Below are 17,912 nucleotides of genomic sequence, written 5' to 3' on the forward strand. Positions count from 1 at the left end.
TAAGAATTAGTTCCAAACGGACACGCAATATTTTGGATGACATTCAGCAGATGAAATCATTATCATGCCGCTGGGTACCGCGCTTGTTTCTTCTGACAAAAAAGACGAACGCGACCGAACTTCGGATACGTGCTTAGCCATTATGATGAAACCTGGATCCACTATTACACGCTTGACATACTTCAAATCAAAATCCTTGTCAAAATCAACGGGTAGTGGCTCAAATTGTTTTCCCCAATCAATCTATTCATCCGCTTGGCTCCATCGGATTATTATATGTTCCCAATCCTTGAAAGATGGAGAGTATCAATAGGAATAAATCACAATTTCGAAAATCGTGACCGAAATTTTTCACTATTGTTTTTCAGATAAAAATCATCGATCAGAAAACTTACTGCAGAAAAGATCATTACTGATTTTTGGCAAACGCGATTCTAACTTTAAACTGATATTATATGGCAAAAAATCAAATGTGAAAAGTTCACTAGCGAACATTCCCCTCGAAGATATTTAGATATATCTCAACCCTTTGCAGAATTTATTATGAATAAAAATACCGATGATCAGAAACTGAAACTTTTTGAAAATGCTCAGTGCACGTAGGATTGTTGATAAGTGGATCAATAGTGGTGAGCGCAGTTTATCGCTACGCCAATTCAAACGCTGCGTCTGCTGCTTGCGCTCCTGTTACTTATAAAAATCAAATTCATGCTAAACAGCGTTTTATTGGGTTTGATCTAAATAGTGCAGTGTAATTAACCAGCTGGAATTATAACAGTCTTTCGTCGCAATCAGTATTTGGAACGTGGAAAAAAATTTATTATTGATAGTGACCACTCTACCAGCATCGAAAATATTTCAGTCATTATGGTTCAGTTGCGAATTTATTCAGTAGAGATTTCGTTATTTTCGAAAATATAATAATTAAATCTTGCACGAATCACCTCAGTGTCGAACGGAAGCGTAGTGTAAATTGAACATCGAAATATCATCGGAGATTCTTCCTTCTTTCGATTATCTCTTTAGCGATAACTTTTTGGGTTAAAATTCGTCATTTAATTTTGCAATTGGTTCGTTGGTTAAATTCGAAGATCAAATGGTTGTCACTTCTGGAGATATATTGGTATAAGTGACAAACGACAAAACTCACTTCATCTCATGTTCATCTCTATCTAAATGATTCTCTGATTATTTGGATATCTGTGTTTATTTAGAAGCAGGGAAAAACTCATTGGAGTTAGTTTCTGTTAAACTTGCTCTCCAGCAGGCATACAACATCCACATTTTTACCATCAACAGATTACAATTATCCAAATGACACATTTTTCTTATACGTAATTCAATATTAATAATACTAGTTACACTAAAACTATTTTAAAACTAATTAGACTAAAACTAACTAAAACTACCTTGATTTTACGTTTCGTCTTCGACCCATCAGTGCGTAGCAGTTTATGTTGAACTGTTAGCACGACCTGACGACACAACACTAACTGCCAAAAAAAGTTAATGCTACTAGCAAAACACTTGTGTAATGTCTAAACTGACGTCTCGAATGAAACAAGTTTAAGTTTGCTAGACGTACAGATTGTGGTAATTTGAAGGGGGAAGAAACAAAATTTGTTTACCCGTAAATTTATGTTAGGTGCACATGTCAACTTTGAGCACATTTAGGGGTTAGCCAAATTTTGTGCTAGGGCACATAACCGTTTTTATTATTTTTACGTTTCGTCTTTGACTCATCAGTGCGGAGCAGTTCAAATTGAACCGCTTAGTGCTAAACTCGGCAGTTCAATTTGAACCGCTAAGCAGACGTAAAGTTTCTGCTATTTACAGAACACTTTTTGTTTTGCAACGGAGTGCTGACGTGTCTTTTCTGACGTGCCGAACGAAAACGTGTTTTGGACTATTTCTGGCCGATGCGGGTTTGGTCATTTAGGGGTTAGCCAAATTTTGTGCTAGGGCACATAACTGTTTTTATTATTTTTACGTTTCGTCTTTGACTTAGCACTAAGCAGTTCAATTTGAACTGCTCCGCCCTGATGAGTCAAAGACGAAACGTAAAAATAATAAAAACTTTGAGCAGCTTTTCCACGGTAGTTACCCGAGTAGAGTGTGAGATCGAAAAGAAAACTTAATTTGATGTTGTGCTGTTCGTATATATCTATTACTTAATTTGCTATCGTTTTGGTCGTTTTAACGGTTAAAAGATCAAAATCGAAAGCAAAAAAAAATGCTGTGTGACATCAAACCGAAAACTAGTTTTGCTCTCAGTGAAAGCACATTGAAAACTTAATATGATGTAGATTTTCTCGAAATGACACGTCACGAGCATAAGCTAAAAATAGAACAGCCATAACAGGTCCGGGATAGTATACATTTAGGCGTTATTAGTTGCAAGCAAGAAAAAAAGATTCTATGCAATCTCCACACACTACCGCGGAGCGAATCGGTTTCGAACTTAGGTGATTTGGAATGCGAACTTTTTGCGAACACTATGGACTGTAACTGCTAGCTATAAGGAAACGGAAAATGTTCGGTTATATGATAAGCAGTGTTGTTTCACAAAGTTGTATGCAGATAGTTCTGTCAATGCACACTCGTTGCGTCGCTTCCATCCCGCATCCACCGTGAATAGCAGTGTCGCTATTAGAGCACAGTATAAGAATGTTCTCTTTGTCCTTCTCATATCCAAAGCCGTAGCATTCAAACATTACAACATTAAATTGAGTTATCTACTTGATCGCACACAACTCGCACATGTAATCACTTTGAAATACGAATTCAGAGGCTCTGAAGACCGAACGTTTTACGGTGAAGTCTTCTACAACACAGGGAACGTGAGTCCGGCAAAAAGGTATCCCAGATCATTTGTTTTTTCGACTAATTGAGACAATGAAAGATTACCTCGCTTCTGACCACTGATAGAACTAGAATCTCTTCAGTCGTAGTTCTTGTGTAGACTTATAATTTACGATCATTTATCTAGCGTTAGTGAGCATACGAAGTTCTAAGCATTTATAACTAGGAATGAGAATTGTTTTGAAGAGTGTCTTCGACACAGTTTGTGGACTACTTAGGAATATACAAAATAAACATATATTTTCATGGTGGCTCCTCTAAGCCACTAAAGTATTATTAAGAATTAGCTCTAGATTCTGATATCTGAGACATTCAATGTTCGATGTTCGAACTTCGTAAACAATGATTTTTTTTTTCATACTTCGCGACGTCGTATGATTACAAATATCGAAACATTTTTTTTTAACTGAACGCAAAAATTGTTACAGGGTCGGATACTTAACGTATCTAGAAGGAGATGGATGACGTCAATATATTTCTCATATCAAATTCTGAAATAAGCTCCTTCTACGGCAGACGATCAGCGAGATGGGAATGCCAAAGCCACTATTCAGATTGACCTGTTTCAGACAAACGTGGTACGCGATGATTGCCAATTTATCTAATGCCTCCCAGACGTGTGGTTTGATACCAATATTGTCATGGTTAAAAAGAAGGAACATTATTTGCGTAAAAGTTGAAAAAATGATGAAAAAAATCGTTTCTTCGCGGTTATGGTTGCGGTCAACTGCCAGATCTCGGCAGAATGTCAAAGCATTTTTGTAAAAGGCAATATAGGATTGAAGAAATAATTTTTCAATTGAAACTTAACTTTGTATTTTTGTGTTGCAATTTGAAATTTGTTCAGTTTCAATGGATTCACTAAGTTGTTGATTTTAATATTTTCATTTTTTGAGTTTTACAAAACTTTTGCCTTTAAAAAGCAAAATGATAACAAAATGTGATATTAATTAAAAATTTGATGAGTCTATATCATATTGGGATTTCAATCTGATGTTGCTATCATAATCAGATTTCAATTTGTACACATTTTGATGTTAGACTTTATTCGGGTAGATACAGTTGGAATATATTGGACACTGGGTCCATCAGACTTTCAGAGCAATTTTTTATCGTTATGGAAGGAATCTCATCGGGGCCAACGCTTAAAGAACATATCAACGTAACGTTATCGTAACGTATCTCAACGACGGTCTTGTCAGTTTCTGCATAAATTATTTGGTCAAGTTTCAAGTTTCAAGACAGTACCTATATTTTCGGCAAGCAGGAGATTTTCTCACGAAAGGTTCAAACCAACAGACAATATATTCGAACAAGATTTCATTTTCTTTGCGCTCATTAAGCTATCTTGAAATTTGGCGCCCTACTGTATTCGTTCTTGATTTTTGTGTGACACTTTTTAGCCCCGTAGGATGGACCCGAAGTTTCTGATATTCTCGATTTTGGATTGGTCATTCCAGCACGGCTTGGTACGGGAACTAATGCTTGTCTCTCCAAATCGCTAATTGGGAATTATAGCCGAACGTGGAAGTTGCACAGTTTGGGTAGAAACCTAGTCGGAACGGGTATTTTGTTTTATTTCCTACCATCAAAGAGTATAATTCTCATCGGTGAATCTGATACAAATCTTCGACTTCCTGAAAGTATATATAAATCTGAGAACGAAAAGTTTTTGAAACGAAGATGCAGATCACTAGCGTTGGTCAACACAGCTGCTCAATTTGTAACCAAGTTCTGATGATGATCTCATCTTAATAAGTTATTATTCGAAATTAGTGTGAACCCAGTCGTCAGTAACTATTCTAAGAATAGCTGTCCAGCAAAGACCATCCCGTCTAGACTACAAACACAGCAATCAAATAAAATGGACCCCCGCAGAAGATAACTTCATATAAGAAAAAGAAGAACTAGAACAGAAAATCTTCCGCCAGTAATTCCGTACTGCCTTTAGGCTGAGTAGCAATTAAGCGGTGCGCAACAGTTGGCCAATCATCACCAATATTCTCCAGCAGCCAAATCAACGTGACGATTGCATGCCAACCTACGCTAAAGTTAACGCAACAGGCAGAAGATTTGCGTAAAATTGAGTTCTGCTCCGGCAATGCCTTAGCAGGACACGTTGATCTCTCTCTCTCTCTCTCTCTATCTCTCTCGCTCTCAACTGTGGAGTGCTTTTGGCGCGCCTTTTTCCTGGAAAATTGTGTACAGCATCTCAACTGAGAGGCGACCAACACGACCCCTGGGTGCCGCTTGTTGCGCCTGATCGTGAGTGCCAAGCTGTACGCTTGACCGTGAGTAATAATGCCCTAAACCGAAATCGGTTCCGGCGCTTGCCAGTACTACTTCACTATTGGTGGCGGTCGGGTGATCTCTAGCTCGCGAGGAACACATACAAACATACATACATACCTACATACACACACGTTCAGACAGCCTACCGTATTTCGATCCCGTACCAATCAGTCAGTCAGTCAGACCCCCACCGAACTACCGAGGACTCGAAGCGCTGTTGCTCTTCCGACAGCAGGTCTAGGCCCATTCTAGGTTCTCGTTATAGTGCTGGGGCGCGCTTTGCATTCGGACGCGAGTGTTCGCAGTGCACTGTAAGAATGCACTGTTCGCTGGAATCATTTCAGGTCTTGATTTGAAAATTTTTCGACGAATTTTTTTTTCAACTGGATACAGGAAAAATGTTGGTGATGTTGCAGATTTGCGAAGCTTAGAAAACGTGAGCTTGTAGTTTATCATAAAGTGTTCAATCCGAAGTCCTACGTAATTTTATAGAGTGTAACAAAAGCGGACTCTCCCAGTTGGTCTCGCTAGTCAAAGGTGCGTAGTGGGAAATTATTAACCGAAAGTAAACTTGGCGCCAAGTTCGAAATGGGAAATCGAAGCTATAAACAATGTGCACAAATCGAAACATCTAGCAATGAATCTTATTCCGAATGAAGAAAACCAAGAGTGGATAAATCAAAATGTGGAAAATTTACTCAGCTGAATGTTGATGAGGGATATGAAAGGGCGAACGGGGTGGAAGTGATGAACGGCTCATGAGCATACGTGTAAACATATTAAAATCTCCCTTTTGGATTTGCAGTGGCTGCCTAACCGCTTGAAAATGGAAATTGAAAAAGCACGCGTTGGTAGAAAACGAGATGGAACGAAGTAGATAAATGCCACTGTGCTCCGATCACGAGTGTTTCAGGAATAAAAAAAAAATCACGATGGGTGGTGGGTGTGATTTCGTGAAACAAAGCATCCAGAACAGCAGTTAGCAACGGTTTCGAGAAATACTGTATGACAAAAGTGGATGTTATGACGTTAATCTATTTTCATACCACCGTTTTCAGAGCATTTAGCAGCGGGACAATATTGAAGCAGCATTCTGCTATCCCATTGTGATTGGAAATGGAAAGGGAGACGCCCTGTGGAAAGTGTGGAAAATAATTGTTCCAGGGTAGAAACCTCAACGTGCACACGAATGAGGGCACCCACCGAGCGAAGTGAATCCATTTGAAAGTTGTTGCTTTTTCGAAGGGCCTCATGCCAAGCCCACCTAATCCGCCAGCATCTCGGAGAAGTAACAACAAGTGACTACACCGACGAGAGAGCTATGTGGGATGACGCTGGTTGCTATATCGAGCAGTTACATAATAAGCGCCATTTTTCCCCCTTATTACAAAGCCCTACGCAAATACTAGTGTAACAATTGCAAATGCAACCCGCACTTCAAACGACGGGTCAACCTAGCAGGGACCACTGAAGCCGGATCGGTTGATCGATTTCGAACACGATAAACAGGTAACACATGTAATCGCTTCCGGAATGATACAGTTTCAAGTGGAATTCGGAACTCACTCACCGAACGTAATCCAGGTGAAGAGGGGGTCTTTGTTCTCTAGCTAGGAATAGTGACAATGGTTCACTGCAAGAAGTGGATCACACTGAAGGGTGTTCCAACGTTGATGGTTGACTTTGGGTGGGGAAATCACTGCTTGATAAATGCTGAACGTGATGTGCTTTGTCAGTAATTAAGAGCAACGGAAATTCCATTAGTAAGATTCCATTCAGCGATTATTCAGTCGAAATAGCGATCGGTAGAAGAAATGAAGTTTCAGATGCCCAGAATTTATCGGAATGGAACGTCGAGGAAGTCGTGTTTTTGCAATTCGATTCATTTTTGTGCGGGAGTTCGAATTACCGAAATCCGATTGTCACCAAATTTGGTGATGCGTTTCGTCTGTAAGTGGGGGATGCTTTAGTCAACACGACGACACTTAATTTTTTCATGTTTAAGAGTAGCAATTAAGCTGATTCTGTCGGTAATTCAACTGTAATTGACTGTTTTCATTCTCTTAAAACGCAAACAAAAACTGAGACGAGATTTTGACTGGTTAATTGGATCTGTCAGCTTTATCAACCTATACCACAAAGCAGTTTTCGGAAAACTTCTTGATTTCACTTAGACCTACAATTTGGATTTATTTAGTAACTACAAAACTCCAAAACATGTAGCAATCGAATCGCTTACAATGCATTGAATGTGTTTCATACAACCGACAGTAAATCATTTATAATGACAAAAATGTCTCCTGAAAAAAAAACAAACAAGATTTGAGCAGTTCCACCGCAAATGACTGATTTTTTTCCGAAATATTATTTTTGTATTTTTTTATTTGACTCAAATTTTGCATAAGCATTATTCATGGCCAAACAAAACAAGCAAAAATCTCTTGAAAATTTTCAATAACTTATGTTTCAGAAACGGTGGATCCGAACGATTTGGCGTCTTCTGAAATGTTTTAGGTAATTATAAGGACTATGTAAAAAATGTAGCATTGTTGACAAAAATTTGTTGTTTGATTTTTATTTTAGAAAGAACATTTAAAATTTCAATATCTCAGAAAATATATTTTTAATTTGAACATCTAGGGGTTTTTGGTTTGTACGTAAAGTACATATCTAGTTTCGATTTCTTCGCATTTCGCCTTCGGCTCATCAGTGCTTAATGCAGTTCAAATTGAACCACCATCTCCGCTTAACAGTTCAATTTGAACCTCTAAGCAACTTGCGTAACAACCTAACGGTTCCATTTAAACCTCTAAGCGGTTCAAATTGAACTATTAGGCGGAAATGGTGGTTCAAGTTGAACGGCATTAAGCACTGATGAGCCGAAGGCGAAACGCGAAGAAATCGATATATTTTTTTTTTCTTCATTTTGTTGATATGTTGCAACTGAAGTCCGAAGTAAAATACTGTCAAATTTCTTAAATGGAGAAATAATATTTGATAAAGTTACATATTTTCAAAATAATGAAATTTTTTGAAAATTATAAAAAAAATTTTAAACTATTTTTTCAACAAAATTTTATAAAATAATGCTAAATTTCCAATTAAAACGATTTTAATCAAAATTTTGCTATATGCTACCGTTCTCGAGATACAGCGGTTTAAGAAAATAAATCGAGAAATTTTGATGTTTGTAAAAAAAATTTGTGCGCCTAATCCCCATAGCAGTGAGATGATACCTTTTTTACCAATCCGCGTGTGTTTTTTTGCATGATTGTTCTTTGAAGTTCTTGGTTTCATGAAATTATTTTAATGACCTTCGTTTCGAATGACAGTTTTAAATTTATATCAACTTGTAGTTTTGAAACTGCAGGACGAATCGAAGATAGGAATTGTAAGAAACCTTAAAACTATACCTTTCAATCTAAACGTTTGACAATCGATTAAAAATTCAATGAGATGGAGAAGTGAGTTCCATTTTCAAGTTATTGGTCATTATTTACTGTACTTCCAAAACCGGTATTCAGAGACTAACATAATCCAAAATGGTTTCGTAACGCCTTGAATTAGTATGACGATCAAATTGAAATAGTTTTGAGCCCAACTTCAAAGATTTTTTTGTATCGTCATCTTCTATGACGGTTTGAATTTTTAAAACCCATAACTCTGTAAATTCAAAATTAGAAGTCGGAATCGGATAAAATACACCAATTTTGTATGTATTTTTGTTCATTAAATTACTTCTTTCAGCTTCTCTTTCCCCAATACTTTTGAAAACAGAATTCGGAAATCGGTGTTACAGAAGTCAGTTATATTCGTCTGATGAATTGTGAAGCATTTCATTAGATTCGAAATTTTTGAAAATCAGTGTAGCCATCTTCGAGAAATTGTAGTGCGTTTCAAATAAAACTTTTCGGTACCTTCCGGGATCGAAAACCGAATACCGGTAAAACTGAAATAAGTTTATTTAGACTCTCAAAATCTGTGAACCCAATAAACCCGATAAATTCATGTGAAATTTTAACATTAAACATCTGATATCTCCTGAACCGGGTGTAGGATCTGATAAAAAAAAACAAGCAGTTAGATGGACGGAGCCATCTACGAGCAAAATGAATGTATATCATCCTGTAGTTCCGGAACCAGGAGTCGGATCCAAATGCAATTCAGAAACCTTATATGGAAGATTATGACTGTGAATATAAGCATCGGCATCTAAGTGCTAAGGCAGTGTACCTTATTTAATAAGGTAATAAATAAATAAAAAATGAATAAATAAAAAAAATGAGTTTAAGTTTGAGAAAACCAATTTGTCGTTTGGCAGGCTCAGAATTTCCATTAGAATTGCTACTTCAAGACTTTGTCTAAAACATCGTAAGAAAACCGAGCTCAGATAGTGATTTTAATTAAAACCATTAAATCCGTTACAACTGTCTGAGGATAATGATTCAAATACTAAATATACAGTTTTTTCTAGGTGAGTTCAACTTTTTGCAGGGCAGCGTATTTATTATCTATGAACTACTCAGTTTAAGATGCCTTTAGTATCTCCGTTCATTATTCCTTTTGTCACGTTTGCCACAAGTGCCAAAAACTTCGAAATGAATTCCAAAAGCCTTTTCCGTTCATAACGATTGTTGTCCGCTTTCTGCTTATTTGTCTGCATATTCACTTGAATATCGCTGCTGCATCTTTCGTGCTATGCTTACATTGCCGTTCTTTTTTTTTTTTTGTTAAAGAGCAAGACATCTTGTAAGCGTATGAGTAATGTCAACAATGTGTGCGTAAAAACAAATTCCTGCGCTTCTTTTCCTGATTTGAATCAATAAAACTTACATATAGTTTAAAAATAAACAAACCAGTTCTTTCAGCGTAGAATTGCAATTCAAGAAAACCGAAAATCTTAGTCTAAAACTCTTCCGTTTTTCTGAAAACTGCTCGAGAAACATTATTTCAGGTTCAGCTTACTTCCACTAACACATTTGTTTAGCAAGGCACTCATTCCTATATGGATTTTCTCTTGCAGAAATTATTGCGCACTAAAGATTTACGTACCTTCTACAAGTAATTCCGCAAAATAAGAACCTTAAATTTAGCACGTGAAAGGCAATGGATATGGAAGGTTGTTATAAAACTATTTATTTTTCCGTAAAACTGCTTTTTAACAGAAAATATTTAGTTTGATTTATTTTGTGTAGCGCGATCTAATACAAATGCATTGAAGCATCCAAAAAGTCAGACTTAACATTCGTTTGAGAATAAATTATTGCTAAAATAGATTGTATTGAACTCGTTCAAGTCACTTTGATAAACTGGTCGCACTGCACAGATGATAGATCTATAACACACACACACACCAAATAAAATGTACGTAATACACAAATTATCATCCCAAGTAAACTTGGTTTAAATTTGATCCTTAAGATCCGTCGCCTTCAAAGAATATACCAAGAAAGAACAAGAAATTGTCTGGTACCCATTTTCATGACTGCAAAACACGCTCTTTGGTTGAGTTCAAAGGATGGATGGGGTCTAAGACTTTTTAAAAATCTTTTATATTTTCTTTGTATTTCTTACGTTAAAACATTAAATTATGTTTTGTCAAATTGGGCCTATATCTTTTCATATCCCATACTGCAAAGATGCAAGAACTCTTGGCTCAGGTCCAAGAGTTCTGCTTCGATTGACTTGAAAATTTGACAACATTTTCTTGAAATGTTTTATTATAACAACATACAAAAAATATGGTTTTTCGATAGTGTTAGGTCCTACGCGCCAACTGAAAAAAATAATTGTCTCCTTCGATTAAATCTACAATAAACATTGACGCGTCTTCGGTTCATTAAAGCAGTTCAAATTTAACCACCTTGTCCGCCCAACAGTTCAATTTGTACCGCTAAGCAGACACACAGTTTCCACAATTTATGTGACCCTTAAAGGATATTTCACTAGGTGCCATATTCTATCTGACGTTTCGGGCGGAAACGTGTGACGATCAGTGCCGTAAAATTTCATTTAATTTCATTCAATTGAAATAGATTATACATAGCCGATCAGTTGACTGTACTATACTTCATACTCTATACATACTCTATACATACTAGGGATGGGCAAACCGAGATGACAATTAGAAGATTTTGTAGTTTTCAGATTAAACTGTCCACGACTTTGAACTGAAGAGCTATCGTTCTCTAGAAAAGAACTATTGGTCATTCATTCTTTCAAGAGAACAGATTCTTTTGAACCGTTCGGGAACGAATTACCCAGCTCTAATACATTCCCCTTTCACTGACATACTGAATGGACAACACTCAGTTCTTCATCCGTTGCACCGTCAATTGAAACTCAATTAAACCGACGTTAGTTTCTCCCTTGAAATAACAAACATCTCTTTCTACTGCCTGAGAGAGCGCCTATCAAATGAGCTCGTGGTGAATATTCAGTTGGTTCAAGATAATAAATGAGTGGTAAACACGGTCAATCACAGAATGTACTTAAATTTATTGCTTTCTCTTCCAATCTTCGTTTGTAATACTTTGGAACACATCTCAATGCATACCAAAAATTCGAAAATTATTCATTCACACTTGCTGGCGGTAACTGTGAACTGAATGGAAACCGTCACCTTTTGTTTATTGTACCGGTCGAAATAATTTTCTGTCATCGAGTTGATGTTCATACTAGAGATGGTCGGGTATCGGGTATTTTACCCGAAACCCGACCCGTACCCGTACCCGACGGGTTTTTGGTCGGGTACGGGTAAAAATTTTTATTTTCAATCGGGTACGGTTTACCGCTCACTCGGGTACGGGTCGGGTACGGGTAAATTTTTTTTCGGATCGATTACCCGACCATTTGTACTTCACAGAAATATGTTTACACGTTGACGAGATTTTTTCATTGCAAAACAGTTCTTCCGAAAAATAATCAATTTGAATCAAAGGGTTTTGACATTCGCGCCTAGAACCAGACCTTTCAACTGGCATCTTTTTCCAGTAAAAAAAAAACATTTTTTTCTTCATTTAAAAAAAAGATTAATCATAGTTACGTGAAAAGTTATGTGAATATTTCCCGCCCTACTTTGTTTATAACATATTTAATAAGACACACTGCCTTAGCTCTATGATGTTGCGGTCGGAATCTACTTTTCACGTAGGTTTTAATGGACTGCCATTTTAAAGCTGTTTAATGCACAATCCAGTAAAAATTATATGATTCATATACTGCCCATACTCGCATATCAGTCTCATATCGATTTTGGCCAATTTTGAGTTAGCTTGAGGAATGGAGTCTTTCCTCAATATACTCTCAGAAATTGCAATGAAAGTTGAGGGTTTGTTCAGTAAAATATAAAAAATATCAACTCATTTCTGTGTCCCATATGCTAAAGTACCCGCATATCAGTCCCATTCAGTGCAAAATTTCAATAATTTCATTTTTGCAATATTGGAACAGCAAAGGTGTATTACCGGTATTTCATGTAATAATACCAAGATTTAGCATTAGGGAGCAAAACAAAGTCTTGGCATTACATTCCTTTCGTGGAATTTGGCCTTTCTGTTTCAACAGACTTAGCAGCCGATTCTTAGCGTACAGAATCATTGCATGGCTAGTACTATGGATCCTACTGACACTAAGAATCCTTCCAGGTCGGGGCTCGAACATACGACAGCTGGCTTGTAAGACCAGCGTCCTATGCATTGAACCGCCAACCCGGGACCAGCATAAGGGAGCACAATAAATAAAAAAAATCGGAAATAAACTTTTGATCGTCTTTTTCTCAACATGCCGATTTCCCATATGGGACTGATATGCAAGTATGGGCAGTATATAAAATGTAGTGTAGTACTCATATCACATTCAGATACCAGAAAACTGTTATTTTAAATATTGGTTGGAGATTGTCAAAATTTTCATAAAAATCATTAGGATTCTTACCATAAAAACATGAACATTTATTTCAGATAATCTGCATAGAAGTTCTTCTTATTCTGCACTTCTGGGTGGTGTCACCTCACTTGAAATGACACCGATTGATGGCACAGCAAGTTGGGCTATATTGCTAGTTAATTTTCGTTTCTTTTCACTGGACTACAAGTGAAAATCTCGATGCGTGACAACATGGAGTCGCAAAAGTAAGGGTGAAAATCTTTTCTCGCGAAATACTCAAATTTTCACCGTGTTCACTCGTTAAGGGTTCCACCGGTTCAATGGCTGTAAAAACCACCAGCTACCGATAACATCGTGGGTGTGGGTTTGTGAGGCTTACAAAACGGGCATAGTTGACAGATTAATTTAAATCAAAATCATAATTCATTTTGCTTTGTAGTAAAAAATTGTAACCAAAAAAATTTCCTACGAATGTTCAAACTACCTACACTTGAAGGACACACTGTTCACCATGTTCTAAATTGAATTTTTCACACCGGGAATACACGTACATTGTTTGATTCTTTGGTCAATTCACGTAAACGAACTGATAACACACTATTCATTTTAGGGGATGTTCGCATAACATTCATTTTCGTCACGTATAATATTCAATTTGACATTTGGAACTATTTTACGTGATTTTTCAAGTGATTCGAATGTGAATTTTTATTTGTGTGTCAAGATAATGAGCACGCTTACTTGTGGTTCTAAAGAATTGGATCAAAAGTCGCACTGTTTCATAAAAACCATACCTACCCAAAATTGAATACAACGGGTATTACGACATTTTGGGTAAATATGTTTCTCGAAAAATTTGAGTTGATATTACTCCCTTTTGTTGACATTTGTAAATGAGTATAAAGTACCAAAGACATTGAAAATCTACAGGGTCCGCCATCTAACATTTATTTTTGAACTAGCAGTTATTTCGACATTGGTAACCTCAATGTCACTTCTGATTTGACAGAAACTTAGTTGTATCCTTCCGCTGAACGAAAATGGTTGTGTATACGCTTGAGGACCGCGTGAAAATAGTGCAGTTTTACTTTCAAAATCATGGTAATGTTGTTGAATGTGTGCAAAAAAATCATCTTCTCGGATGAGGCACATTTTCATCTCGACGGGTATGTTAATAAGCAAAATTGTCGCATCTGGGGACGGAAAACCCGCATGGCATCATGGAGAAGCCGATCTCAGAGAGTGACGGTTTGGTGCGGATTTTTGTCTGGCGGCATCATTGGACCTTTTTTCTTAGAAAATGTCTTCGAAGATCGAATTATCAGTCGAAATTCGGATGTCGTTTGGCCGCCTCGGAGCTGTGATTTGACACCGCTAGACTATTATCTTTGAGCGGCTGTCGAAGATAAGTGTTATGTGGACAAGCCAGAGACAATTCGTGCATCCATAGCTGAAATAAAGCTGCATACAATCGAAAATGTATTAAAAAGCTGGACCGACCGTATGGCGTACTGCAAGGCCAGCCGAGGCAGCCATTTGAATGAAATTATGTTCCACAATTACCCGGAAGGATTGTACTTTAATATGAAAAAATAAATTTTGAATTCGGATGAACCGTTTGTTTTTTTTTTTATTTGCATGTTTAAAAAAAAGTTACATTACATTATTCATGCTTCAAAGTGTATTTATATGTTTAAAAGTAAACAAGCATTTTAATGTATTTTTCTTACCAACTAGAGCCTGATACGGCTCGATATCTAAAACACTTTATTTTTTCCATATTGAATTTTGGTAAAATTTTTACTACTCATTCGGGTCGGGTACGGGTACAGGTAATTTTCAATCGGGTACGGGTCGGGTACGGGTAAAATTTTTTATTTTTTTTCGGATACGGGTCGGGTACGGGTAATTTTTTTTTATTATTGATCGGGTACGGGTCGGGTACGGGTAATTTTTTTAATTTTTAATCGGGTACGGATCGTGTACGGGTAAATATTTTTGCTGATCACTCGGGTACGGGTCGGGTTCGGGTATAAGAATTTCTATACCCGACCATCTCTAGTTCATACCTATTCATTCGAACTTGTTCACTGTCGGCGGCTGAGACAGAGAAACAGGTGGGCTCATTCACTTTTGAAATGGAGCAAACGAAACTTCAAATGACTAGGATCTCATTTGATTATGACCACAAAAGTCAATGGAATGATTTGTTATACATTGACAGTGACAGGTCAGAAATTTCATTTTCATCAAAATAATTTCCTTTGAAAATGAAATTTTACCGCACTGGTGACGACCGACTGCTGGCTGCCGCCGAATTTGAACATTTAGGAGTTGTACAAAAAGTGTTACCCGACTAAAATCTATACAATACAGATAAATCTGTATAAATGGCATATCTGGCTCTACACTTTGTTTTAAGAAGGGATAATGAATAAATAGTAACAATTACATTTTTGTTTTATTTAAAGTTCACCAAATTTACTTTACAGTAAAATTTTAAATTTAAAGCGAAAGGTAACGGAAACGACCGAAAAATTTTTAAACGTTGAAATGATTTCAAACTAATTCTAAAAATATCGTATGTTGTCTCATAGTTGGCATTAGTGCGTTTTTAAGAAGAATTCAGACATTTTGAACCTGAGAGTGTAATAGTGGAATATTTTGTTTTGATTGCTGTCGCCATTGCTAATTTATAGGATGAATAAAGGATCAACGATAGGATGGATAAAAATCCATTGAGATGGAATTAGGAGCAGAGTAGTGAACACATCATAAGTGTTTTTAGCTGTTTTATGAATATTTGTTAAATTTTCAAGAAATGTGAATCAATTATCAACGTGGAGCAAGGCGAATGAAGGAGTAATATGAAATAGTTAGAGTGATTTTAGTGGCTAAATCGGGGTTTGAAGGCGACGTCATAACAAATGAGATGAAATAGGGAGCCCTTACCCTATTTCGTTCCGATTTCCTCGCGTTTCGCCTTTGACTCATCAGTGCGTAAAGGGTCACACATAAATTGTGTGAACTTTGCGTCTGTGTCCATTGGCATTTAAAAACTATTTCTCCAACTATTTTCAAATTTTGCACACATTTTTAGATATGAAACACCCAAACCCCACATCTTCTTTCAGTTTTTTGTTACTTTGGGAAGGTGTTACAGCTACAAAATGGTAGATTTTTTCGTGAAAAATCTCAGTTTTGACTTCAAACAACCACCAACAATTAAAACAAAAACGATCAAAAATGTAGGGGTCTAGAAAAACATTTACTACAACTATGTTACTTGGATTTTTTTACTTTTGACATTTTTGCTCTGAGATGGAGTGGACACCGAAAATCATAATTTCTAAAATGCATCCTCGAAAATACTTTTTCACCGAGTAATTTCTCAATATTTTTCCACGAAAATAAAGCTGACAAAATACAATATCGAAAACTGGAATAGGAAAACATTACCACCAATGAATTTCTCCTTCCCAGCTCATTGCTCCATTCCAGGCAATGAGAGAGCCGATACTTGTGCCAAACGTGATGCTATTTAGGGTGAAATTTAAGAGAGACCGATTGCTTTCAACGAATTCTATAGCGCGTCTCACCAAAGAACACTTGCAGCTGGTAAGTGTTTCTAGGGATAAAGATGATCTGAGTTGGTGGATACACTCAATTATTCCTAAAATATCGACAAAAGCATGGTTCAGAGGATTGGATGTGAGTAGGGACTTTATTCGTGTGATGTCCACACTCATGTCCAATCACTACACGCTAGATGCACATCTCCTTCGAATTGGACTATCCGAGACTAATAATTGTGATTGTGCCGAAGGTTATCGCGATATTGATCATGTCGTTTGAACATGCGTACCTAAGCTAGACTATCCAATGTCCCAGTTCGCGACATTCTTGCTTGTCATGACCTTCCTTACATGAAACTTCTTTGTCATTTCATGAAGTCCATTGGAGTTCATATTTAAATTTTATTTTATGTTAGAGTTTTGCAAAACGTGGTACTTTTTGTGAAAGGTGGGCATGTTCACTTTCATATCGGCCGCGAAATGCTCTAAACAATTGCAAAACTGAACAAAAATAAGCAATCTACTTCGAAGAGAAACTGAGCGAAACTAGGTTAAATTCGGTTAAGCATGAACGAGTATTCGCGATGGAATCACATTTTTCTAATATTTTTCATAAGACATTCCAAAATCTTTTATGCGAAACTTTCTACGAAGTCAGAAAATTAGCTTTTATTTACCCTTTTGTTTTCGTACATATTGAATTACAACCAATGTTAATGGAAAGCAAGAAAGTTTAGTTCGCTTGAAGCACTTCGCGCTCTGTCAACGATTGGCATCAGAACAAGCTCCAAGCAAACTTTCTCATCAAGGTGATGGAAACCTTTTTCATTCCTTCTAATCATTGTTTAGAACCCGTCAGCAAGAGTGAGATCCAACGGTAGGATGCAAAATGATGTGCTCAGTTAAAATTTAAAACATCATCGAAACACAAGTATTTTCCGCATTCCACATTGTTGTTCCTTGTGATAGTCACAACGATAGTGACACCAATTACAACGACACGAGGGATGAAGTTAGATACCTCTGCCTTATACGGTGTTGTGATGTTTACCAGACAGCTTGATCGGAATCATAAATATTCAAACAGCCCCAAGAACCGGATTGGGATTGGGCGGGCTTAGTACTGAAAGAAGCAAAGTTTTGCTATCCTTGGATACAACAATGAGTTCATATGACGCTTGTAAATTATGGGACTCAATCAATTCGTGGGTTTACTACATTTCTATTTTGACACAAAACCATATGTCCGACCAGCTCACCCACATAATCACAAACACAAAAAAAACAACTGATATG

The 17,912-nt window shown here is 36.9% G+C and overlaps 2 protein-coding genes across 11 annotated transcripts in view; both read left to right on the forward strand.

Moving 5' to 3' along the window:
• LOC131434911 (uncharacterized) overlaps nt 1–17,912 on the forward strand; it is a 435,240-nt gene that overhangs the window by 210,413 nt on the left and 206,915 nt on the right. The window lies entirely within an intron of this gene.
• LOC131434913 (uncharacterized) overlaps nt 3,870–17,912 on the forward strand; it is a 186,057-nt gene continuing 172,014 nt past the window's right edge. Inside the window, exons 1-2 of one of the 5 annotated variants that reach the window (XM_058602184.1) lie at nt 3,870–5,389; nt 5,499–5,691. The gene's annotated coding sequence lies outside the window, so the exon portion shown is untranslated. Of the gene's footprint in view, nt 5,692–17,912 lie in introns of all 5 variants that reach the window. The other 4 variants (XM_058602182.1, XM_058602186.1, XM_058602185.1 and 1 more) reach the window with 4 other exon arrangements.

Source organism: Malaya genurostris, chromosome 3 (genome assembly GCF_030247185.1).
Source record: "Malaya genurostris strain Urasoe2022 chromosome 3, Malgen_1.1, whole genome shotgun sequence".
Taxonomy (NCBI): Eukaryota; Metazoa; Arthropoda; class Insecta; order Diptera; family Culicidae; genus Malaya; species Malaya genurostris.